Raw genomic sequence first — 25,921 nt, 5'->3', positions numbered from 1 at the left:
ATTTAAACAAATGTAATTTGGAATGGCTGCTAAAAAGATCGATGTCATGCACTGCATGCCTCTGGCCACCAAATTTCTGCCCTTGAGCTGCCTCCTTTGTTAGGCTGGCACCAGAGTTCAGGTGATTGCTTGCTGCACTGGGTCAAGATACTGATTCAAGCTGGAATTCGTTCCTAAAGGCTAGTTTTCCCATGCAGCCCACCGTACAGCTCACAACTCTTCTTGTAGATATGAAGAAGCAGATACCATGGAGATGTCAATGAAGAGCTGGTAGCAAGGGAGAGGCAGGACAGGATTAGTGCACGGAGAGTGAAAGGAACTAAAAATCTTTACGAGGGGTGCTCTGCTCTTCTGCCCTCCTTCCCAGAAGGTTGAGAGAGAATTTACTCAGCAGGAGGCGGGCCCAGTACTTTGTCCACTACTGTTCCATCTCTCCTGTCTCATCTCCTGTTTTTCCTCCTCCACAATTCTCATTTCATTATCATCACAGGAATTTGAATATGTTGCTGAGCAAACTGCACAGGGCTCCTGCAGCAGTGGTGCTAGCACTTACCTGTTAGGCAGCACCAAGACATGGAAAACCCAACTGAAGGCTAGTCAAAGGATATATTTCCCAAGCCCTTTTTCTCTCCACTTCTACATAAAAAACTGCAAAATAGATTTCAGCTGCCAGATGTGATGTTTTAGAGACTTTATAAAATGGTGAAAAAATGTGTTACTAAAGCTAGCAGATCTACGATAAGCAGATCTTCTTGTCCCAGACAAAGACCCTTAGCTGTTTGAGGAGGAAGACTAAGAGTAAGGATAGCCTCTGTAGCTTCTCACACTGCCTGCCTGCAACATATGGACCTTTACTAAATCTGATTTGAGCAGGGTTAAGTTATTTGGATGTAAGCCTTAGTAAATATTTGGAGAGTAATACAGATTAAGAAAGAAAGACCACCACCACCCCCTGCCCCCTTTTCTTCTGTATGACACAGTGTCAGCTACATAGAGAAGAATAAATGTGCAAACAATGCTGGAAAAGAAAGAAGAATATAGATGTTAGATGTCTCTGACAAAAAAAAGTGACACAGTCGAAGCACTCCCACTCAGTAATATGAAGCAGCTACCCAGCTGCCTATCTAAAATGAGCTTCACAGGTACTTTAATCCCTAGCTCAATCTTCCTCTAGAAGATTACTTAAATAACAAGAAGATGGAGAACTAATTAAAAAGGACTTCATTGTCTCATTAGGTGCCATTGCCTTTTTCAGTCCTGTTCACCTCACCTTTGTCTCATGATCTCTTTTTGTATTGTTGAGTTCATTGGCAGAAACCTTCTCTTTTGCTTTCTGTGGAAAGCTTCTTTTCTACTATTATTATTAACAATAATAACACTAAATGAGTCAAGGGGAAAATTTACGTAGGAAAGATAACAAGCTGAGTGGAGGAGGTAGAAAAATTATTGAAAGGAATGCTGAGTGAGTGCAGAAACAATGATGCAGGGAGGAGGAAAGATGCAAGGCATGGAGGGGTTAAGAAAGGAGGAAAAGAAAGTCTGAGTCAATGCAGAGTAGGAGGAGGTGATTAAGAAGGAATCAAAAAGTGAATGCCAAAAGGAAGGAATAATTTTGTTATAGTGAAGTCAGAAGGGCAAGGAGAAAGAAATGGGAACACAGAAAATTCTGAATAGGCTGAAAGATGTTGTATTCCACACCTTTTTCAAATTCTGAAGAAAATGAAGTAAATGAAGAAGAAATTAAGGAAATGGAACAGACCAGGTAAAGAAGATGAAAAGGATAGTGAGCTAGGGTAGGAGAGGAAATTAGAAGAAGTAAAAAACATGTGTTTGATATATGGAGGGAAAGAAGCTGAGGGATATAGGTATTGGTCCAAATATTACGTTCACCTTATTTTTTTTAGAAAATGAAGAGTTCTTTCCACAGGAAAAGTTAAGTTGGAGTTGAACAACAGAAAAGGGAAGTGAAAAAAGAAAAAAAAACCAAACCCACCCTAAACTTCTATAAAATTGGGCAGGGGCATTTACAAGAGAAATACTACTTTAAATATAATAATTCATGGAGAAAGACCACTGTCAAAATGTCACCAAATACATACCTGCAACACATACAGATAAGTCAGATACATTTCATACACCTCTCAAATATGAATTGTCTTAAATAGATTTTGATTGGTATGTTAGTTGGATTTTATGCTATTCATTAGCTGAAAAATCCCAAAGCAAAACATTTTCTGTGGGTAGGGCATTATATTGGCATTTGGTTTGCTACTGAGGTAAGCAGAAGACAGTGAACTTGATTTGCTGTTGCATAACTACAGATGATGTTATTAGCTATTATCTACTCATGCAACAACACTGAGCTTTTACAAACTGACTCTGAACATTACTGAAGCACGACACATTGATAGCTTTCTAATGTCTAAAAGCTAAAACATTGGCTCATCAGGAATTCCCAAAAACTTCCACCCAGTCTCTTAGGTCGTCCCAATCTTTCTGAAATGTCCTGCTTGCTTCTTTCTTGTAATACCTGGGTGCCTTTCACTGTCATCAGCTTTCAGTACCTCCGTGGTTCTCTTTTCATTTTTCTTGAGACCTGTTTGAATACTGTTCTGATACATCTGTGCATCTTGAAGGTGTGTTGAGCATGCATTAGTGCAGTCATAGCTAAAGGACACATTTGAGAGCACTTCTACACACCACAGGAACACTAAAGTTTATTAGTCTTCAGTCCTGAAGGAATACTGCCCCATCAGAGAGTAGTGATTAAATAGGACATATGGATCCTGCAGGGGTCCATCAAAAAATTCAACAGAAATAATATAGGTTTCCAGGCAGCCTGCCTTGAAAAGGTGCTAGCCAGTTGGCTGGCAGCAGGATGGGCAGGTTGCCTACTCCCAGGGATCCTCCACATCCCTGTCAGAGCAGCTGGCTCCTCAGGCAGTCAACAAGCCAGCACAGCATCTGGGCAGCTGAGCATCCAGGAAAGCAATCAGAGAGGTGGGAAGCAAAGGAGTTTGGCAGCTGGCAAATCAATCGAGACATTAGAGGGATCTCATTCCCATGGGAAGTGTCAAGTTTCTGACTTTTCATCCCCATGCAGGAGGAAATATATACACTTGTGTGTATATATATGTTAAAAAAGGTAATATATATGTAAAAAAGAGATAACGTGTATACCTATGTGTATGTACACCTATTTTAAAACGCTATTTCTTGTAAGAAATGAAATCTTTATTCCAGCTGACTGTAATGAATTGCTGCTGTCCTCTGCCATGAAGTTTCTAAGGAGGCAACTAGAAGCCAAAATTAGGGATGCTAAATTCAGGGACCCCAACTGATTAAATCAAATGTCATGACATTTGTCACTGCACATTATTACAATTAAAATGATCCAGGGGATGGGGTCAAATTGAGAGAGTGTAGATTTTTCAGTCCTGCATTAAACGATCATCACTAAAAGCTTTTTAAAGTTTTGTTAAGTTTAAAGAAAGTAGGAATGCAAGAGAAGAGAAATATAAGTAATATTTTTATATTTACAAATATATATGTATGAGAAGTAGGGCTTCTGCATCAGCAATATTTGTTCTTACATTTCTCCTGTTCTTATTCTTTGTATGAAAAAATAGTCCTCAGTTTAACAGTCTTCAGAAAAAAGATGAAACATGAGCAGGGAGGATCTTGATGTCTTTCTGAAGACTTTCTGATCCTGGTTTTTAAACCAAAGGGCAAATTAAGGGAAAGAATAACGGAAAGAATAACAAAGGCAGGAAACGCTGTGGTATATCTCTAGTATGGACATCACCTCTTTAGAGAGAGGAGCAAGCTCTCTGCCTTGGCAGCCACCGAAGGAGATAGCCAGCAGAGACACATGAATATGCTGAGGGTGTTGCTTTCTGCTGGTCAAAAGCTCAAGTAGTGTTTTGAGGGATGCAGTCCTGGCAGGCTGGACCAACCTTATCACTTTTGTCTGGCCAATGTACAGAGTAGGGGATAGAGGAAAGGCTGAAGCAGAGATACACAGGTGTCTTGAAAAGACAGGTGACTGACCAGAAGGACAAACAATACAAAGCAACAGTTTAAAAACTGATTTCCTCCCCTTGTACGTATGACAAGAGGAAAGTATAAAAACAAAGAAGCGGAGTATAAAAGAAGCAGGAAGCATCATTTCAAGATTTGGTTGTCTTGGATGTGGAAACCACCCTTTCCCCCTAAGCCTTAAACAAGTACAGAAAAAGTAACATCTTGTTTTCTTTTAAAGAAATAATTTTCCAATCTTATTTATTAGATAATGGCAAATTAAAGAAAGTCTCCTAAAAAAAAAAATAATTAACTAAAGTTAGCAATATAATATTTCTTGTATTGATAGTTAAATGTTTCTTCTCTTCTAAAGTACCTAAATAATTTAATTCAGTAAACTTGCAACATAAATACAGCTATCGATGCCAGCATGCTTTGATCTTCTTAATACTGGCAGGCCTTTGTTGCCTGCCACTCCTGATTTTGTTAACAGTAATTTAAGCAGCAATCCTTTTGAGATAAAAGTATTACAACTTTATGAAAATATTCTCTTACAAAATTCAAACAAATATTCATAAAGCTTATAGGCAGCTTTGCTTACCTTGTGCTTCCATGGTGCACAACTCTGAAATCCTTGGTCTGCGTTGAGTGGTTTCCTCATGCAAGCAAGTAGCTGTTCTGGAGACAGTTGAAGGCCAGTTGCAAGATGATGCCAAAATCTCTTGCTCTGCTAAACTGAGAGCATGAATCACCTCATGTACTTGTTTTGCACAAACACACACTGCAGTAAGTGCCACTGTGGATGCACAAGCCTTGCTCAGCCACAAATCTAACAAGTGGTCCTGGTGCCTCCATAGAGACAGGCCCTTCCCCAGGCTGACCGTGGTTCCCAGGGTCAGGGTAGGAGCTTAGTGCACTTCTACCTGCCTACAAAGAAGAGGCAAACATTCCCAAAATATGTGGAAATAGCCCGTTAGCTATTTTAGAACAGATTTTCATATATAAAAAAGAATAAAATAAATATTCCCTAATAATTTTCCATATAGTCTTATGACACACAGCTGCTTAATACTGCCAGAAACAATTTTTTTCATCCATTTAGTTTTTTCAACTTCACACCAGCACATTTTATTTCTCGCAATTGGTCTTATTTTTTTTATTATTATTATTCAAGTTTCCAAAGTTTTGTTTGCTGCTCCAAGGACCTGGGAAACGTTCATTTTAATGAATGAGAAGTGAAATTTTAGGCTATCTATTTGAATCACTATTCTGCTTTTACATAGAATACCAGTTTTCATCTTACTTGGTGAATCCAGGTCATACAGTAAGTATTTAGAGAAAAAAAGTGCCATCTGAGGAATTCAAATCCCAATCTATAATTAGCAACACAAATATCATGGCTGAAATTTGAGGCTTCTGAAAAACTACATAAGTTAATTTGTAGGAGGACCTAACTTCTCTCAGTGTGTTTAGGAAGGTCTATAAGCCATTTACTACAAAATGGAAAAAAAAGATTTCTTTCTTCCAAATCTGTTATGCCTAATTCCCTAATGCAGAATCCAAATAATGCAATTGAAGTATAAAGCTGCACACAGCAAAGATCTTTATTTTTGTATTAATTACAACACAACTGCAATTATGGCATCACTTATGGTAAATTTATGCTATTGTCTTTCTAGCGCAAACAGCTACAATTTCTAATAAATTTAGTGATATTGAGCCATTGAAGATGTGGTTAAAATTAGTTTTCAATTATTTACTTGTAGGTATGCAAATCTTTTGAATGCTGAACAAATAAATATATTGAGAGTTTCTTAGTGTGTTATTATGTTTGTTAGTTCTGTGCACTTAGTATGCTCATTAAGGGCTATTCAGACATTGGAGATTAACTTTTTAGATATTAATAAGAGGTTAGTCACTTATTTTCTTTTGCTTTTGATTGATCCCAAAATTGCGGTACAATTCTCCTTTACACATTCAAATGGGTAGAAATCTCATGCAGCAAGCCTTCCCCTGGTGTTGTTTTTTTTTTCTATCAAGGCCAATGTGATAATGATAAACAAAAATATGGCAGTCAGTGCCTTTCATTGAGACCATCTTATGGTACCTCTCATAAAATCTGTGCCATGAGCAAGGAATTTCTCCCTCAGGCAACCAAGTTATCTCATACTTGGGAATTCCAATTTGTTAATCCCCTGGAGCTCTTCCAGACAGGTGTTTTCTGTTGAAAACACGAGCACAGTCTCATGTGAATTATACAAATGGAAGGCTGAGTTGTAACAGACAAAAACATCTAAGTAACAGGGAAGCTAGCTTAAAGGGTGCACATTTCATGTGGTGTAATACTTTCATTTAAAAAAAATCATCTTGAGACTCAGTAGGCTGAGAAGATATATGATCATCTTTAAGAGTGTAGCATGTTCAGTTTCAGGTCAATTACAGAATTTCTAGTGCATTATCTGTGGGACAGTAACGTTAGCTTATTTGTTACCAATAGATGGCAGTGATCACCCAGTTTCCTGCAGCAGTAAAAACTGTGGAACAAAAGGCAGGTGTCGAGATGAGTAGGTATTCAGGCAGATCCTTCTCTAAATTCTGCAGTTATTGTTATTATTATTGTGCTTTTAACTATAATATTACCATAATTTCATATGTTCCGGTATCAGGTAGTCCTTGGATTAAGGAAACCTCTTTTGATGCCTACTTTGAAACCAATTCCATGTCCTGGTGTTAGTCTACTGGACTGAAGCCTTCCCAGTAAGCTATTCATCCCTCCTCAGGAGGTAAGCAGATAGGTGTGCTTCCTTTGCTACCATATATTACATGGTTTGTAGGCATCTCTTCTCTGCAGCCTTCCCTTACTGCTTTCTGATGTCTGTCATGCTAATAGGCAGCTACCAAGAGTGACTCATCAGGCAGTAACTGCTCTCTTTGGAATTGTAGTCAAAAGCAGAGTTGAAGGACAATAAGCTTTGGGGGGTGAGAATGGCAAATTGTCTGAATAAATGTTTTTGTGTCACTGGTGATGCAAAGAATTTCCTCAGCTGGTGTATGAGATGATAGATTGAAAATTTCTCTTTTCACTTCCTGTAAGCAAAACAGACATCAGGATTTCTGTGCCATCAGCATGAAAGCAACAGAAAAGCAAATCTTCACCAAGTCACTGTTAGTCTTTTTCTGATCCAGATGCTACTTACTGGGCTTGAGCCCTCCGTAGCTCTCAGCAATATGGATATTTTGAGTGACTCAGAGCATGCAGACATGCGTGTTCACTCCTCACGAAGATCAGCCAGCTCCTTGAAGGGTCTGAGTATGCAAATGGTAAAATATGCAGCACATTCAAAATTTTCTTTTCCAGCACTTGCACAGCTTGCCTAGACACAAGGTGACTTCAGCTCAAATCTTATTTCTGACAGCTGTGCCTTCCCCAACATATTTCAGTCCATAGCAAATCATCTCATAGCTTTAGTAAAGGGGTTAACTACTTAGTTTGTTTTAACTACTTCCATGGCCACTCTCCGTTATTTACTTTCCACAGTCTTAAAGAAAAATGGATGTTCACAACCATAGAGTCATTAAAGGACTTATACACTTAACTCCTGCTTTAAATACCTAAGCACAATCTGTAGATCCTCAAAATATCACAGTTATCACCTAATCATGGTTCCATCTGTAGTCTGAAGATTTCTGTCTCCAGAACCTTCTAAATATTTGATGATCAGCCAGGCACCAGCACTGTAACAAAGCTCCAGCAAGATTAACAAATAAAGGCTTTCCTTGGTGAGGCAACTCTCAGGACAGCACTTACACACACCCACACCCCACAAAAGAGAAGCAAAAGTGGCAACACATTTTTACTCATTAGAACAGTGGTTATAAATTTATCTGGAATAGAGAAAATCAAGGCTGACTCCCTCTTCTACCTGACAACCATTCAGACTACAGTTCTAAAGAGAATGCCCTAACTCCAGGCTATAAAAAGTTTAGAAATTTTCCAGCTGCTACAATCTGTAAAGCTGAAAATTCACAGGAACAGAGGCTGAGCCCACTCCCCTTGCCAAAAAACTTCCTAAGCTATTAACTAATTTTTTTCCTTTCATCTCTCCATTTATTTTTCCCACCACCATCTGAATTGCGTGGAGGTTTTCCTAACTACAGGGTAAGCACCGTAAAACAGAAATACCCTCTTTCCACACTTGAGCTAAGCTCCTAACTTTCTAGAGGAACTACTGATGGCTGCAGATCCATGTCAGAGCCTTACAAAAAGACAAAAGGAATGTCTCTCTATAGTACTGCAAGTACCAGCTTGAATTTCCACTTCATTTCTAGTACAACTGACTGAATTTGTATCCAGCACATTTTCCCTAGTTGCAAAAATCTCCCCTCCTCAGATAACTAGGTTCTCCACATCTCAGCTGCAGTACATTGATTAACATGGACCAGTACATGTGTGAGGACAACCATTTACTAATTTCAGTTACAGTGTCTCAGGCTGGGAACATTTTAGGATTTTAAGACAGATCATGGTAGGGTTGAATGGGTGTTCCTCACCTACCAAACTTCTACTGCATTATTACAAGAACTTGGATTGTAAATTTCTCCATGTGGCTCGGTAATGCATTAGGTGATAGAGTGGGGTTTTCATTCAGATCAGAAATAACACCAAAACACCTGCTTGTGCTATTTAAGTGTGCAAACACTCGCACGCTCATCTGGAAATTAAAGATCTTACACAAAGCAAAATATGCTCAGTTCATTTTTGTTAAAAGGTTTGAATGTTTGAATGTTCTCACTTCCCCTAACTCAGTGAATGCACTCATATACAAGAATTTGTTTTCCAGTAAGGATTTTTACTTTTTCTAGTAGCATTAAAAACTCCCAAAGTGAGACAGGAGATCTTCTGTACTAGACACTTTCAAAAGTAACAAAATCTTGCCCAAAGGGATTTTCTATATAAATAGACACGACAGACAAAAAGGAGGAAGTGTTGCTATCTCTGTTTTGCAGATGAGACACTGAGGTACAAAAAGATGAAATGGCTTGCTTCCTTAATGCTCATAGGAGCAAAAGAAACTGATTCAAGGTCTCTGAAGTCCCACATCAGCATCTTAAAGACTGTAAAGACAACACCCCAGGACATGCCCATTTACAGTGAAATACTTTATCAATGTATAAATAACTTACAAATGCATACAAATGTCTTAAGGGTGAGTGTCAAGAGGACGGGGCCAGGCTCTTTTCAGTGGTGCCCAGTGACAGGACAAGGGGCAACGGGCACAAACTGCAACACAGACGGTTCCATCTGAAGATGAGGCAAAACTACCTGCTTTGAGGGTGACAGAGCCCTGGCACAGGCTGCCAAGAGAGGCTGTGGAGTTGTCTTCTCTGGAGACATTCAAAAACCTCCTGGACGCAGCTCTGTGCAATATGCTCTAGGAGAACCTGCTTTAGCAGGCACTTGGACTAGATCTCCAGAGATCCCTTCCAACCCTGACTATTCTGTGATTCTGCCATTTCTGAGTGAGATCAGAGCCCCAAGGCAGCCTGCAAATGGCGGCTGCTGTGAATATGTAGAACATGGCTAGTGTTTGTCAAATGGCGTGTGTGTTTATAGGAAGCTTTAACATTGCTTCTGCCCTCATTATCACCATATTCACATTTATTCTTTTAAAGAGAAGCAACGTTGTTATTCCTGTTATAAGTCAGCTGGAAATCTGGGTGACTTGATATCAAGTTACCTAAGATCACAAAGATGAGGGCTAACTGTAAAGAACTGCAGAAGGTCTACATGACTGGATGACAAAATACCAGATGAAGTTTCATGGAAATAAATGGATGATGATTCACATGGCAAAACTAATTCTAACTTAGAAAATTAAGCTCTGACATGACAATTAGCACTCAAGAGTAAGATGTTGGAGCTGTGAATAATAGATTCATGAAACTGCAATTCTGAGCACAGAAGCAGTCAAAGAAAACCCAAACCAATTGTTAGGAATTAGTAGGAAAGAAATAGAGAAGGAAGATATAGAGCACAAATTGCCATCCTGACACCTACAAATCTTCGGTTTACTTACACTCTGCGTATATTCTGGTTCTCTTATCTCAGAAACGACAAAATAAAATTAAAAAAAATATTCAGAGGTGGACTACCAGGCTGGTCAAATGTACGGAGTGGCTCCTACCCTGAGGACCAAAGAGGAACTCTTTAATCTGGAAAAGAGAGAACTGTGGGACATCATGCTAAAGCTCTACAAATCCATGAGTGCCACAGACTTAGAGGTTGGATTGTTCACTTTTTCTTCTATTACCAGAAGCCAGGGCGCATCAAATGTTTCTAGGACTCAGATCACCATGCATGAGATATGTGAGCTATGTTCTTCCTTGCCACGGTGTGTTGCAGGTGATGAAAACTAACATGAGTTTAAAGGAAGACTGAACAAACCTTCAGAAAAAGCATCCATCAAAGGTCACTAATTACACAAAGAAATATGTTCTAAAACATACACAAATGCAGATACAATTCAAACAGTTGTGAATAGGTTTGTAAGACACAGAAACACCTCAATATTTGTCCTTATTTGGACACTGTATTCAGAAAAAAAAAAATCAGTCTATCTTTACATTGACAGTTTGGCTCAACCCTTGTAAAATACATGGAAGTACCTCTGTTTGCACTACTTTTACCAGTGAAAAGTTTATATTATTCCTCTAAAAAGTTATACATTTGTTTGGCATATTATACATAGTACCAAAAAACTCTTTGAACTTGGTTGCCTCCATCCTTACCTTGAAACATAAAAGAGGCGTACCTAAAGATTAGGTTACCATTCAAGAAAATCTTGTTTCAATTTGTCCTAAAAAGAGGGAAACACAAATAAACATACGTTTGATCTGTTCAGTTATATGTGGTGGGTTGACCCTGGCTGGACACCAGGTGCCCACCAAAGCTCCTCTGTCACTCCCCTCCTCAGCTGCACAAGGGAGAGAAAAAAATATAACAAAAAGGCTCATGGGTCGACGTAAGGACAGGGACATCACTCAGCAATTACTGCCATGGGCAAAACAGGCTTAAATTGAAGAAATTAGTTTATTACCTATCAGATCAGAGTATGGTAGTGAGATATAAAAACTAAATCTTAAAATACCTTCCCCCCACCCTTCCTTTCTTCCTGGGCACAACTTCGCTGCTGATTTTCTCTCCCCCCCCAGCAGCGCAGGGGGACGGCACGGGGCTGGGTCAGTCCGTCACACGCTGCCTCTGCCGCTCCTGCCCCCTCGGGGGAGGCTCCTCACACTCGGGCCCTGCTCCAGCCTGGGGTCCCTCCCACGGACACGGTCCTCCGTGGCCTCCTCCAACGCGAGCCCTGCCCAGGGCAGCAGCCCTTCCCAGCCCGCCCCAGCCGGGTCCCCCCCCGGGCGCAGCCCCTCGGGCACAGCGGCTCCAGCGCGGGTCCCCGCGGGGGCACAGGCCCGGCCAGCAAACCCGCTCCCGCCCGGGCTCCTCTGCACGGGGCCACAGGCCCTGCCAGGAGCTGCTCCAGCGCCGGCTGCCCGCGGGGCACAGCCTCCTCGGGGCATCGCCCTGCCCCGGCCTGGGGTCCCCGTGGGCTGCAGGTGGGGATCTGCTCCACCGCGGCCCTCCGCGGGCTGAGGGGCACAGCCTGCCTCGCCAGGGGCTTCACCGCGGGCTGCCGGGGAACCGCTGCGCTGGGGGCTGGGGCACCTCCTGCCTCCCTCTGCTCTGGCCTGGGGGTCTGCAGGGCTGTTGCTCTCACATAGTCCCACACCTTTAGGGCTTCCCCCCTCGCTAAATACACTGTCCCAGAGGCGCTACCACTGTCACTGACAGGCTCGGCCTTGGCCCAGTGATGGGTCTGTCTTGGAGCCGGCTGGCGCTGGCTCTGTCAGACCCAGGGAAGCTTCTCACAGAAGCCACCCCTGTAGCCCCCTGCTACCAAAACCTGGCCAAGCAAACCCAACTCATTATCTGACACATATAATATAATGGTGGCTGGAAATCTTTCATTTTCTTTGAAATGCTATGAGGTTTAAATTGAGTCTGTGCAACCTGTAGCCCCTTAATAACATGCCATTGCAAACCTTCATCATACCATGTTAGAAGGGGATTGCAAGACCTACATACAGCATGATACTTAACACTGACCACAGAAGATAACTGCTAAATATTTTGCTGTAAAGGCTACATTCATTTCCCCTCATACTTGTGCTGTCTGTAGCACTGCTCTAGCAGGTTTCTGCTCTAGCTCTTGCTTTAATGTGCCTTGGTCCTGCCTCCACTCCGTTCTCCGCACTGACTCCTTAATCTAAACCTTGAAAGCATTCATTGTCTGCCTAGTCCATCATTGAAAAGGAGAGAACAAAGCCATAAGAGGATTTGAAAATATTGGGACAGAAATATCAAGAGGAATTCTGAACACTTTACAAGGGAAAAGACAGGAAGACTTGAATGCTGAACACAAGATGCAAGGAAGAAGGAAGATAATGAAGCCAGATAGACACTGCAAACAAAGCAGGAATATTGCCAACAGCAGCAGGGAAGAATCGGGATAACTGGAAGTTAAGACAAGTACACTAAGAGATTGGTGTAACAATGGTAACTAGAAATGATGGGAACTAATGAAATCATCTACACACAGATTATTTTTTTCTTTGAAAATGATCACAAATTTTAATTTTTGACCTCTAGCCTGTCCCCTGAGATTTTCCCTAAGGTTATCAAAAGTGCCATAGATGCTGATGGCAGTACTTTTAGCAGATTAGTCATTATATTATACGTTGCAACCACAAGTGAGTGCTTCTTTTGAGGAGGTTACGGAACAGCACATAAACAATTAAAAGGGGACAAACCCACCAGCCAGCGGAACACAAAAACCCAAGGGGAGGGAGCCTTTTCACAAGCTATTTTTTTCCCCTGCAGACTGAGTGAAGAGGGAGTCACAGATTATCTTCAAGAAATGCCATTAACATTACTTCCTTTTTGCAAGGGCAAAGCATATTTTAGGATTTGTATGTCTTTCATCCTTGTATTGAAAGGAGTGGGCTGGTTGAGAAGGGGAGGAGAAATCTTTTCTGCAGATTAGTGTCACACAGGCCACCAGCACATTACATGGGCAGGTTTGGGTAACCATGATTTGTTGTATCTTTGGTTTCACACTGCTGTCTGAAAGTATGCAAAGCAGATGAGGAAGAATTCCCTGAAATGCTGACACTAAAGAGAGGTTCTAGGAAAGCTGCTACAGCACCAAGTAGGGCAGGCCACATTCTCTGCATTTACCAGTCTCTGCAGAGCTCCCAGCAATAATATTAGCACTAAAGCTATTCTCGGTTTAAATCTGATCTTCATGAAGTTTTAAGTGTAGATGATTTTTTGATCATTATCTATGGAAAAAAAACCTTTTTTTTATTTTTATGCAGAGAAGATAATGCCTTCTGTATGGCAAACAGTAGTCATATGGCCCTCTAAAGGGCCAGCTGGGACAGACAGAGAAAGGGATACCCAGCTTTTCCTAGTACTCAAAGCTTGTTGACTGAAGAGAGTTTTGTGGTACAGAAAATCACTGAAAGTATTTTGACTGAAGATAAGTCACCCTTGTCATGGATAGAAAGCAAAGATGGGAAGATATGTTTACAAGTCCTTTTATGTTGGTCTTAACCTAGCTGAGTTTTTTTTGTTTAAAAGTGATGTTGTTCTAGGTTATCTTCTAAAACTTTTAACTTTAGCAATACTAGGAAATGTGCAAGCAGACTTTGGCTGACTCCAGATCCTCTTACAACAGTGAATATAGCAGAACTGCCTTGCCTTTAATTAATTAATTAATTAATTATCAAATTTATTACATATAGAAGTGCCTTACATTAAATTTATGCTCACATAAACGACTCATGATAAAACACACCAAATGTTAAAAGTTATTCATAGGAATGCCACAGCTCAGAGAAACTAAGAGAAACCCTATTTTATTCTTTTACTCTACACTCCAAATAATTAAATTCAAGCTGTGATAGTTTAGATGTGAAGATAGAAAATGTAAACTGAGTAACTTCATATGGAACCTCCCTAACTGTTTTTCAGTAGAACCAGACATAATCTGATATTATTTCCCATGTAAACTGGTCTAGCCTGAGTATGCTCAGCAGAACTAATTCTTACCATGGTACAAAAAGTCCATGTAAGACAAAAGGAAAATGGCAAATAATCTGTTGTATCTCTCTCCTCAGGATGCCTCCACATGAGCTACACAGCTGAATTGGGCAAAACCTGAACCCAAAATACAGAACTTTCAGCTATTGTCCTTTGTAATACCTGATTCCTTTATTGTACCTGTTTAGTAGTCAGTACCAATAACATCCTATCCAACATTATTCTCCTCTCAACAGTATTCAAAAGAAGAGAATGCAAAAGAAAGGATAGAATGTGAAACAGAAGACACAGAAAACAAGCTGAACTTTCTTGCCCTCCTGCCTTATCTTACAAAACTAATCAGCCAGGAAGCTTTTTTGAAAGTGAGTGTACATATATTGTCTTGTTACTCTTCATGTATAAATCTGTGTTTAATTTGGCATTAGATTTGTTTTCTGCTTTGAGTCTAAAGTATCAGCCTAGACTCCAAAAGAATAAATCATTTTTTTGGCATGTATTTCACTAGATTTTATTCCAGTGTAGAATCTTAACTCAGCTGTGGCCCAGACTTCCATAGCTGACTCAATGCATGACACCCATAAATATCGTAATTTATGACACAGAACTTAAGGCCACCAAGACAAAGCGGCAGGAAGTTTTCCCAGATCAGAATGCCTTTTTTCATGTGAGTCTTGATAGGTGTTAGCAATTTCTCTTTGACCTTTTCAGAAGGGAGGTCAGACTTCGCATTCACTCCTGAACTCCAGACTGCCTTGATGATTTCTTGAGTCTCCAGCCAGTGCCAGAAGAGTTGCCAGAACAACCTTACTGCTGTTTATTTATGAGTTCCACTGGTTTCTCATTCACTTCTGAATAAATCCAGAGTCATTACCTTAAACCTGCATGAGTTTTTCATTTCAGAAACATAATCTTTTTTCTGCCTCTTATAGTAGCTCTGAAACTTTTAAGCTTTTCATCTATTTGGCTTCAGAAGAATTTTTATGGTTGTATTGACTTCTAGTTTATAGTGCCAAATTCACTGCTGTCCCAAACATGTCTGAAAGGAGTAGAAGTCATTAAGACGCTGAAAATACACTTTTTCATTTTTAATTCTTGGAAAAGCAAGAAAATGTTACTAGATATTTAATTCCATACTGATATGTATAATAAGCATACTTCATAATGCACTTAATATGTTAGAATCAATCCATTCATAATAAAGAATAGTAAACTGAGATTATTTGTTGAGCACAGGTGTCAAACAATCTGTTGCTCTAACCAAACTTTTCTTGATTTAGTGAAAGAGCACAACAGCAGTTCATTAATGATATAACCTATTTTTGGATTAGAGACAGTCTCCTAATTAACGAGGCCCCATGCATAATATGCAGGCGTTTAAATGGGAAAATAAACCCAGAGTAGTTAGTCACTGCCAGAAATGTATTTCAGTACTTGGTTGGTATATCACTTTAGAAAATCAAATAATTCCAAGGGTTTCAAATATAGGAGCTCCTCTGTCCATTGATTTTCCTCTAGTTTATAATAGAGGTTGTATTTGAGTTAGTAAAGTACTTAATTTAAGCATTAGTTGAGTTAATATATGAGAGTTATAGTCTGTTAACCTAATCTACCAGGGTGGGAGGGAGGGCAAGGTGATACAGACTGAGGCTGGTGCTATCACCACTTGGCCAGTCACCAGTCAGGACCATTTCCAGGACACACAGAGAATTTGCAGTGAATGCTGACCCTGTTAACTGTAGGTGGTTTAGCTCCTTTGGTGGCTCTTCTAAGGTCCCTTCTCTCTTGTGTGTTCTACTCACTGACATAACTAGAAAAAAGTTTAAAGAAGACTTGGGGCTAGGTTCAAATCTATTCATTTCAAAGGCATGGCTATGTTAAACTACAAAAAAAAAAAAAAAAAAAATGAAGTCAACATGCCATAAACCAACAAATGCATTTAAAAATTTCACCCATAATTTGCAACTGCTGTATAGGATCTCTTCTGGAATAGTTATTTTAATGACAACAAAGATTTGTTCAATGAATCATGACAGATACATAATACCTTTCTCTCCTGGTTTCTGGCTAACTTGCTGTGATGCTAATTAGAAAAATCTAATTTGTAAACCCCAAACATTTAATATTAACACATAAGTATTACAATACAACACAATCTTTCTGTAAACAGGAATTAAATATTAGAAGAATAAACATGTTTTCAGGCATATAAATGGGGGCTACAAACTCAAAGAACTTTCTATTTAAACACCATGTATGGTTCTAACCTACAAAGTTCAGAAAGGGCTAACGTAATAAAGATCACACTACCAAGGCAAGATTCTCAGCTGAGAAAAATGATTCATCACCAGTCCTAACTAAATTCTGAAATTACTAGAGATAGAGTTAACCAAGTTATTAAGGGTCTGAGCCACTGCAAAGAGATAAAAGGTGGTCAAAACAGTAATGCTACAGACACAGACCTTAGGGATATACAACTTGATGGAAATTAAAAAAAAGATTTACATGGCTTACATGCAACATTCACTTGGGAATCCAAATGCCCTGAATAAGACCATGGGAGAAAAAATATTTCCCTAGTAGGCAATATGTGTATTCCCTTCAAGACACAACATCCCTGATCCACTTCCTTCTAAACTCTGTCTCGGTCCAGTCAAGAGAAAGGGCGAGTCAAATGATCTTCATTTCAGGAAGGAGACGCTGGGAAATTAAGCTTCACAGCTGTCCAGTTCCCTCTAACTCACTTCTCTTGCCACTTTTCTTACAAAAGGGACCTGTGGCAGGTCTTTTCAACAGTTATTCATCATAGCAACACAAAATTCAGGAACAGGAGAGGCTTTATACACCTGTTCCACTGACTGTGAGAAGCACAGAGATAGCACAAGCAGCTGGTACCTAAAGAAACAAAGGTTCAATCTGCCTCATAAAGGAAGGAGTCTGCAGTAACTGCCAAGGGAAAAATGGGATTTGTGCCAATTGAACTTCTGGCTGGATTCACAGAGCAAAGTTTTCTGTAAACCTCTTAGTTTTCAGTTTCACCAAAAGCTTTTAATGCAGATCTACTTTAAAGGTGACATTAATCCTAATTTCCATGTTTTACTGAATGAAGTCCACTACAGTTAACATAAATTCTGCAAGTGGGTAAGAAACAAGGCAGTGAGGGACCAATGGATTATACAAGGGGAGAAGCCTGATTGTGAAACATTTATGCACAAATTTAATCCCTCAAAATTATAGCAACATTACTCCATTGTACTCAGTACTTACTAAAGTAAAATTGCCCATTTTCTCTGATTTTATTGTGGTTCCATTGCTCGTTTAAACATGTCTGAAAAGAATCCTATTACATCATCATTTTTAGTAATATGATTACATTTGGACAGAGTGTCTGTCTAGATTAACCCCTATAACTGTTCAGCCAACAGGATCCTTGACATAACAGGTGAACACATTTCCACGGGGCTGGCAAACTGGCTTGCACTGTGTGATAATCAAAATGGCAACAAAGATGCCCCCTTGAGCAAAAGGAGATGGAAAAAACAGTTATGGAGTCTTCAGAACTCTTCTTTGATCCATTTGTCTCAGGAGACAAAACTTAGACTTGTCTTTGAAAAGAGTACGGGCATTTGTTTGGTTTCACTCTTATCATGTCCTTAATGGAATCAAAACCAGAACAGAATTCACAGACAATTCTCTACCTGCTTTCATTAAAACAACAACAGTCTAAATAAACCAAATTCTTCTGTGCATCAAATCTGCAGAACTCCATTGGGTTTGATTACCTCATTGCTGAACATGCTGAACATGAACAGCCTCATGAATCTACTAATTTAATTCATTGTTCATTCCTCACTAGGCACAAAACTCACATATAGATACACAATTATTTCTACCCACCTTCATCCTCTTTTTTCTAGGCCAGAGTCACCTTGGCCAGAGATGGGGAACACAACTGATGAGTTAAATAAAAAATACCTGCCATGGACAAAACCAAGCAGAGAAAAAACCCTCATACTGACTGAGAAAGAGTAGAAACATGTCATATGTCAGTTAGAGTGATTGGAAAGTATCCACATGTGTTGTATAAGACAGATAATAAGAAAGAAAGAAAATTCAGTCTCACAACTCGATATGCATTTTCCACTCCCTGTGACTGAATGCAGTTTCAGAAATTGCTGATTTACTATCAACCTGGTATTACAACCAGAAAAATAAGTACTGCTATAATTATCCTTTAAAGAGCATGTAAAGAAAGTTCTACTTAGCTACTTTTACTCTATCACTAAAGAAGGTGGCCAATACTCTAATTTAATCTCCAAGATACATGAATAAGTGAAGCAACATCTATTTGATGAGAAAAAGCAATTACCATATAAAAACCTTTCTGTTTTGTTTCTACTGACTGAATATTCCTTATGACATTCTTATCCCAGGATCTTTATAAAGTAAATATATTCTCAAGACAAAATTGTCTACAAGAACTTTTGTATAATTTAGAGAAACCTTGCCACGTAAGCTTGGGATATTAGTTATGTAGTTAGATTTCCTTTCATTTGCTGATGATTTGATGATTTTTACATAACTTTTTTTGTTATAAGGCTTTGAAATGGTCACTGTTTCTGTTAGCTGCTATGCCCTAGGAAGAGTACTCACCCTTTCACTGTTGTCATATTCTTCCTCGGACGTGTGGTTGTGAATGATTTGCCATTCCCCAGATTTACTCATGGTGACATGAAACTAAAAATGCTTCAACTAAAATGTTTCTTTCCAGTGTTTCTGTTTTCCTTTGGTGTTATTCTGGCTTGTGACCCACCAGACTGAGGTGCAAAACATGGAATATGGAGGTCAGGTCAGTGGGTTTTGGTAAGTAGAATTCAGATATCACTGTAGTTGTGCCGAGTTGACAGTTTGAGGGCAAAAAAGAATGATCTTTCAAATGCAAGGTCTTTTAGCCATGTGCTCTAGCATGACTGTTTTCCAGGCAAAACATCCCTTTCTGGCAGGTTACTAGATCTCTTTTCACTGTTCTGAATTTATTGAGACTGAAATTAATCAACCCATCTAAGGAATGCTCAGACTTGAAGAATTCTCAAAGTTTTTCTTTGAGGATCTCCTGGGAATACGGTATCTGTCCATTTGGCAGTAGGAACAGTATATTTCATTCAGCTAAGAACTACTAACTAGACTCATATGGTTTACTTAAGATTGACTGGGAACTCTGAGTACTTGACTGCTTTTGTCTTGGATCTTGGACTGCCACTCAGCCACCCTGTGACACATTTTCTTTATCTGCAAAATAGAGTAGAATTGCTTGAGTAGCACTCTGAGATCCTCAGCTGAAAGACTTTATGTAAGTGCAGTTGTACGTTTCTTGTATGCTCAGGCTAAGCAGTAATCACTGAAAGCAATAGCTGAGCTCTCAGAGCCTGGTGCCTGCAGGAATCACACTGCATGTGAGGGAATTGTGTCAGTGTCTCCTCTGGAAGTAGCCTGCAGCTAGTAAATGCTTCCTTTTCCATTAGCAAAGGTGAAAGCAGAGTGAGCTTAAGCCTTGCAGGCACAACAGAGAAATGGCATTGCTTTCACCATCATCCTTCCATTACAGGTCATACTGTTCATTTTCTACTTCCCCTATATACGGGCTGATGGTCCAGCATTGGTACCATGGAAAGTGTACTCTCCACTGTCTGCTTTTAGAGGAGATGAGTGTTACTCTTTCTGCTTGCAGTTCTCAAGCTCCCTCTTCTTGTAGGAAAGTAGAGCTGGAAGCAATTATAACATTTAGCCTTTCACTCTCCTCCAAAACCTCAAACACTGTGTTCAGGTTTGGGCCCCTCACTACAAGACAGACATTGGGGTACTAAAGCATGTCCAGGGAAGGGCAGCGAAGCTGGTGAAGGGTCTGGAGCACAAGTCTTATGAGGAGCAGCTGAGTGAACTGGGGTTGCTTAGTTTGAAGAAAAGGAGGCTGAGGGGGAACCTTATTGCTTTCTACAACTATCTGGAAGGAGGTTGTAGACATGTGGAGGTATGTCTCTTCTAGATAACAAGCAATAGGACAAGAGGAAATGGTCTCAAGTTGGGCAAGGGGAGGTTTAGATTGAATATTAGGAAAAATTTCTTCACTGAAAGAAGTGAAGTCAGGCATTGGAACAGGCTGCCCAGGGAAGTGGTGGAATCACCATCCCTGGAAGTGTTTAAAAAATGCATAGATGCAGTGCTGTAGGGACATGGTTTAGTGGTGAACTTTGCAGTCCTGGATTAATAGTCGGACTTGATAATCTTAATTAAAGGTCTTTTACAACCTAAAAGATTCTACGGTTCTGTGATTCTAGAACACACCACTGGCATTCCTGACAGATGCTTGTCCGATCTATTCTGAAGAGCCTACAGTGGCAGGCGACTCTCCCATCTCTATGAGCAAACTACTTCAATGCTGTAAGACAGTTTTCTTCCTATATGATTTACTGTCACTTATTCTAACTTAAACCTGTTATTCCTAGTCCTGCTTAAAACAGGGTGAGTGCTTATTCTTCCATGTCTACCTTTAAAATAATCTAGCCTTCCTCAAATCTTCCCTTAAGTAACACCCATCTCTGGGGGAGACTAGTGACTGTGCTGGTTATTTGTTTACTGAGGGCCCATGGAATAGTAGGATAGTAGGAGACCAGGAGAAGCTTTCTGGCTTTTTTTTCTTTTCATTTTTTTTTTCTCCTGCAAGAGAATTATCCTGACCATTGCTTAAGGCCTGACTCTGATCTGAGCTGGTCAACAACAAAGCCTGCAACAACTCCTGAAATATATCATTATTTTAGATTTCAAAGGCAAAAGTTATTGTCTGGAAATATGAAATCGTATAACTAAGAATTACCTAACCCTTGAACCAGTTTTTAAACTATGATTCACTGAAGACATCAATCAATGATAGAAATAAGTATTTTTCCAGGAAGACAGAAACACCTTAATAGAAGACTAAGGCCAATAAAAAAATCTGTCTCTTAAATCATAGTGTACCTTTCAGAAAAGCCAAGAATCTATAACATTGCTACATTACTGAAATTGCCTATTAGAGTCCTTAGAGAATTTCCCTTAAGACTTTTGAAACATTCAGACTGAGAAAGGAACAGGAAGAAAACTACTCTTGATTTTCATCCTGTGTTATTTAACTTGAAAGCAAAGTTATAACAAGGTAGTGAATTCAGCTGGGGGCATTATTTCTGGAGGATGGATTTACTTGAAATATTCTGACACCAGCAGCTGGAAAAAAGGGGAATTTTTACAGTAAAAGTATCAGCATTTTCACAGATCTGGGACTCCTCTTAGTGTTACTTTGCCTTAGTTTACCAAATCTGACTCTAGCTTTACAAACAAGCATACTGAAGGTGTTTATCTTAAACTAGGTGTCTCAAAATCCCCTTCCTTCTCCTTCCCTCTTCTGTCCGAACCGTATGTCAATTGTCAGCCCCAAGCACAACTCTTTCATACATGTCTGTCCACAAACAAGACCCTTAGCTAATAAACAGATATGAAGAAAATGTCATTACTTAGTGACCAAGCCCCTATTTTTCTGTATGCTGAAAAAAACAGACTAAAAGCACAGTGTTCTCTCTAGAAAGCTCCAAATGAGGTATCTGTCACTACAAGAGGAAAGGGATTGAGATTTTCCCATAGAAATGGTATCTCCCTGTTCATACAAGCCAAAGTGAAATGAAAGATTGCCATCACTGTGTAGATGATGCACTGCCCACAGAAGATGGATTTTCTCTCCTTTACTTACTAAATGCTTGGAAGTCCACAGAGAAAGGTGATATGATCACAATAATAAATTTTTCAGCTCTTCTGCTCTGATTTTCTGCCTGGGAATTGTAAATCACTTTTAAAATAGAAGCTTATGACAGAAGAAAAGGCAGTTCCCATTAGTATCTCTCTGTGAGCTGACAGATTATGAAATAAACTCATGGAACAGATTTGTGTAATCTATCTAGAAAAGGCATTTTGTTGCGTGGTATAAATTTCTACTGGATAACCTGTAAGAAAGGCTAAAACCCCTTAATTCCTCAGTGAACTTCTTAAACCTGCTCAAGGAAAAGCACTGGGCAGGCAGGAGAGAGGTGTGAGTTTCCTCTTCCATCATCTTACACTGCTTATGAAACAGCCCAAATACTTTAAAAAGAACATATCGATTCACAAGGCTTCTTCATCTTTTTCCTGACACAAATCACTGAAATAACAGAGTACCACCACTTTGCTAAGCTCTACTGGGAAGCAGAACCTAGCTCTTGCATGTCTTGCTCTTCAGCAGCTGCAAAACAGCAGCATAGCAGTATACTCAGTGCACACCACCATGATTTTATGTCTTTAAAAACACCATTTGTAACCTGTTTTCCTTCCAAAGCATCTCCTTGATTCTCATGTATTGCCTTGCAATTAGATTGCACATGTGGGAAGTGGGTGAAGGGGCCATTTCTCCAGAGGTCCCCTAAGAGCCACCTGCAGCTGAGTTCAGCCCAGTCCTGGGCCAAGCGTGCAAAACCCTACTGTATTACAGTACCCATGCTCTAAGTAGCTAAGCCACTGGTGTCCCCCAGCCCTTTGATATTATCTGTACAGGTACCCTGTTACAACCAGAATCTTCATCTTCAGTATGTCGCTTATTTGCCCTGTCAACCTGAAACATTAGTCCAGAAATTAAAGGGGAAAAATATATATGATAAAAAAATGAATGAAGTTTGATAATATGCCAATGGCATTATGGCATTTTTAACCAGCTGAAAAAGTTTATTTTGAAATATTCTGCCTTGGTTGACTTATATTGAATTATTAATATGCTATTGAATTACGGATCTTTTATTATTGGTACTTTCTGGAAAACATTCTGAACCTCTTCTTAATCAGCTAAGAACTAGAAATGTGTTTTCTTACAAGCTTGTTATACCACTGAGTACTAACTGGGAAGAGTTGGAAAGAAACAACTAGAATCATAAAAAAGAGTGGTCAAAACAAACCAAATTTTCTCTTCTAGTCTAACCTGCCCCAAACCTGATACCAATACCTAGGGCCAAAGTTTTCGAGGATGTTTTTGCAAAGGTGCACAATAAAAGTTATGTTTTGGTACCTGAAATCAAGCAAAATTTTCAACAAATCTGGAGAAAGAAAAAGAATTAAGTCAGTATTTAGGTACCAGGTCTGCAAATTTCAGGCTTTAACTATTGCATCTTACAGTCAGTAAAAAATAATAATACACAGGCTGAATTTCTCAAAATGAGTGAAGTAACGTCCATCACTAGAAGTTCTGAAACATCTTCTGACCTTCAATATTTAGCAAATAATACCCAATATATAATAAATAAGGATACTACATGTATTTTTCCTTTAAATCGCAAAGGTACCAACTCTAACAGGGAAAAACTGGTATGGCAGGCATTATACAGATACCTAGAATGTGTAATCCCTCTCCTTAAAAAGCTCGAGTGATTAATTTATATTATATAAATACATATATATGTGTGTGTATATATATATAAAATATATAATTATCAAATGTAATTTCCTCCCCGCCCCCCCCCATCAAACCATTTTATTCACATAAACAAGGCGTTTACCGGTGCAAGAATGAAGGTGTAAATAAACCCAAATCTGGAAAGCAGGCTATATCTCCATATATACACCAATTTTGAAGGCTAACCCTGATATCACTAATTTCTGCCCAAGGATATGCTTATGAAAACTTTTTCAGAATACTTCTTTGCAAGTAGCAATGTTCCCTTTCTGTGTGGAAGATTCTGTTTTCTGTGACTAACAAGTTAATTCAATTACAAAGACTCATTCAGCAGTACTGAATATTACAACTAAGATTGCAGTATGAGCTGTTAAGAAACACTTCAAAGTGACAGCCAGAGGTTTTAAGCCCATCATCAAACATTCAGTCGCATAACTCAGGGACAGAAGGTGGTTGCAGGTGTAACTCTCTCACTTGATGACTCATTTCATTGACTCATTTTAATTATTTTAATGACTCGTGATGATTCCAGCAACATAAATTCAGTTTGTTTTGTCAACAACATACAGATATCAGCTAAACGATCCAGAGGGAATCAAATAACATAAGCAGCTAACATTAAATTAAAACTTTTTTTTTTTTTTTAAAAGAGTATTAGCATTGATGTCAAACACATAAAACCAGTTTTGTTTACAATACCTCTAATTTGCTTGTGGCGTTCCTTGCAGAAGAAAGCGGCTGTTAACTTTTTAAACAGTGTTTCGCAGACCATACTCTTGCGTCTCTGTTGAGCTTGACGAAGGCAAAGCTCTGAAAGGTCTAGGCAACCACTGTTTAGCTACTGTGACTCTCAGCGTGTACTTTCAAAGCATTTATTAACAGCTGATGTGCTCGTGCTAGTACACTTTCACTCAACTGAATACTCTAATTGCCCTCTCCCTTTGGGAGAGGGGTGACAGGTCAGAGTGGAGAAGTCATGGCCACCCACCCATCTTCCTTCTGCAGGCTCTCTGTGGAAACTGCCAGACACATACCTGTTATTCTCGAACTGTCTGCATCTGCAGCACCCAGTTTCCCCAAGGGGTCAGTAAAACCCCAAACAAGTCTGTATCACCATTTCTTGCTGGAGCTGAGAACTACTAAGACAGGAAATATTTCAGTCATTTAACAGTTTTTTGTGGGTTTCTGAGTGGCTGGCCAGGAGGACACTAACCTTGTTCCCTGGGTTGCTGGTGCTCACAGAAGTCCCCAGTAATGGGAGTGCGAGAGAGATGATTTCCATACTGAAGACACAGAGAAATATTTCCTATATCACATGCAGGCTACCAGGCAACTTGGATATCTACACATAGTTTCAGCCCTAATTACCGATAAACTAAAAACTTACAAAAAACCCCATGAACCAAATTAAAGCCATTAATTGTTAGCTCAGTAGTGAAAAAGAACTATGGACAAAATGCCCTCAACTAAGCCATAGACCAGTCCTCTTTAAAATTTTCAGTACCCAAGATCTCAATTGAGCTCATCTTTAAACTCACCTTTGAAAAAGTAGGCTAGTTAGTATAAAGTTTTCTCAGACATGTACCATGCAGGAGGTTAATTGTCATCCACTTCCCTGAAATCACAAAAAAACGCTACCGTGCTGATGACAAGCCTATTCTATTTTTTTATTATTCTACAGCGTTAATATGCAAAACCTCGATCTTATCAAAAAGGCATTTTGTTTCCGATACTGGTAAATATAACAGTAATCTGTAAAACGTATCAAGACTTTTCATCACAATTAATAGTCCTAGAGTTCCTATGCTGTTAAAGTGAAATACCTCAAATTTTCAAATTGTTATTTTGAAAAGATCAACCAAATTTTATCAGGGATATATCTACTTTTTTTTCTTTCCATTTCTTATTAACTTTAAACATCTCAGATGAGAAAATATTTAACAGCGGACTTCCTCATTACATATCTGACTATTCAAGTACTGACTTTTTGTTCTGATCTATTTCCCTTCACATTGAACATTTTCATATAGCACTTTTATTATGGATCTGTGGATAACATGTCTAAAGATTTGCTGTCACTCTTTCTGTGGTAGGTACCAACAACTGAGCAGAAAGAAAAACTCTTCAGAGACCAGTACACTGCAAACTACCATGCAAAATATTGCACTGCAAAGAAAGTTTTGGCAAAATTCATCAAAATGTGTGACATGTTTTCACTGTTGAAACCACATCAATTTCAT

General features: G+C 39.3%; 1 long non-coding RNA gene across 1 annotated transcript in view; it reads left to right on the top strand.

Moving 5' to 3' along the window:
- LOC308061490 overlaps positions 1 to 25,921 on the top strand; it is a 45,404-nt gene that overhangs the window by 5,727 nt on the left and 13,756 nt on the right. The window contains exon 2 of the long non-coding RNA XR_013927252.1: positions 1 to 25,921. This exon is cut by the window's left edge and continues 4,990 nt beyond it; it is cut by the window's right edge and continues 13,756 nt beyond it. This is a non-coding gene — a long non-coding RNA (uncharacterized lncRNA).

This window comes from Falco punctatus (assembly GCF_963210335.1).
Source record: "Falco punctatus genome assembly, chromosome: 3".
Taxonomy (NCBI): Eukaryota; Metazoa; Chordata; class Aves; order Falconiformes; family Falconidae; genus Falco; species Falco punctatus.
The sequence above is the reverse complement of the archived record's forward strand: the minus strand, read 5'-3'. Positions and strand labels throughout refer to the sequence as shown.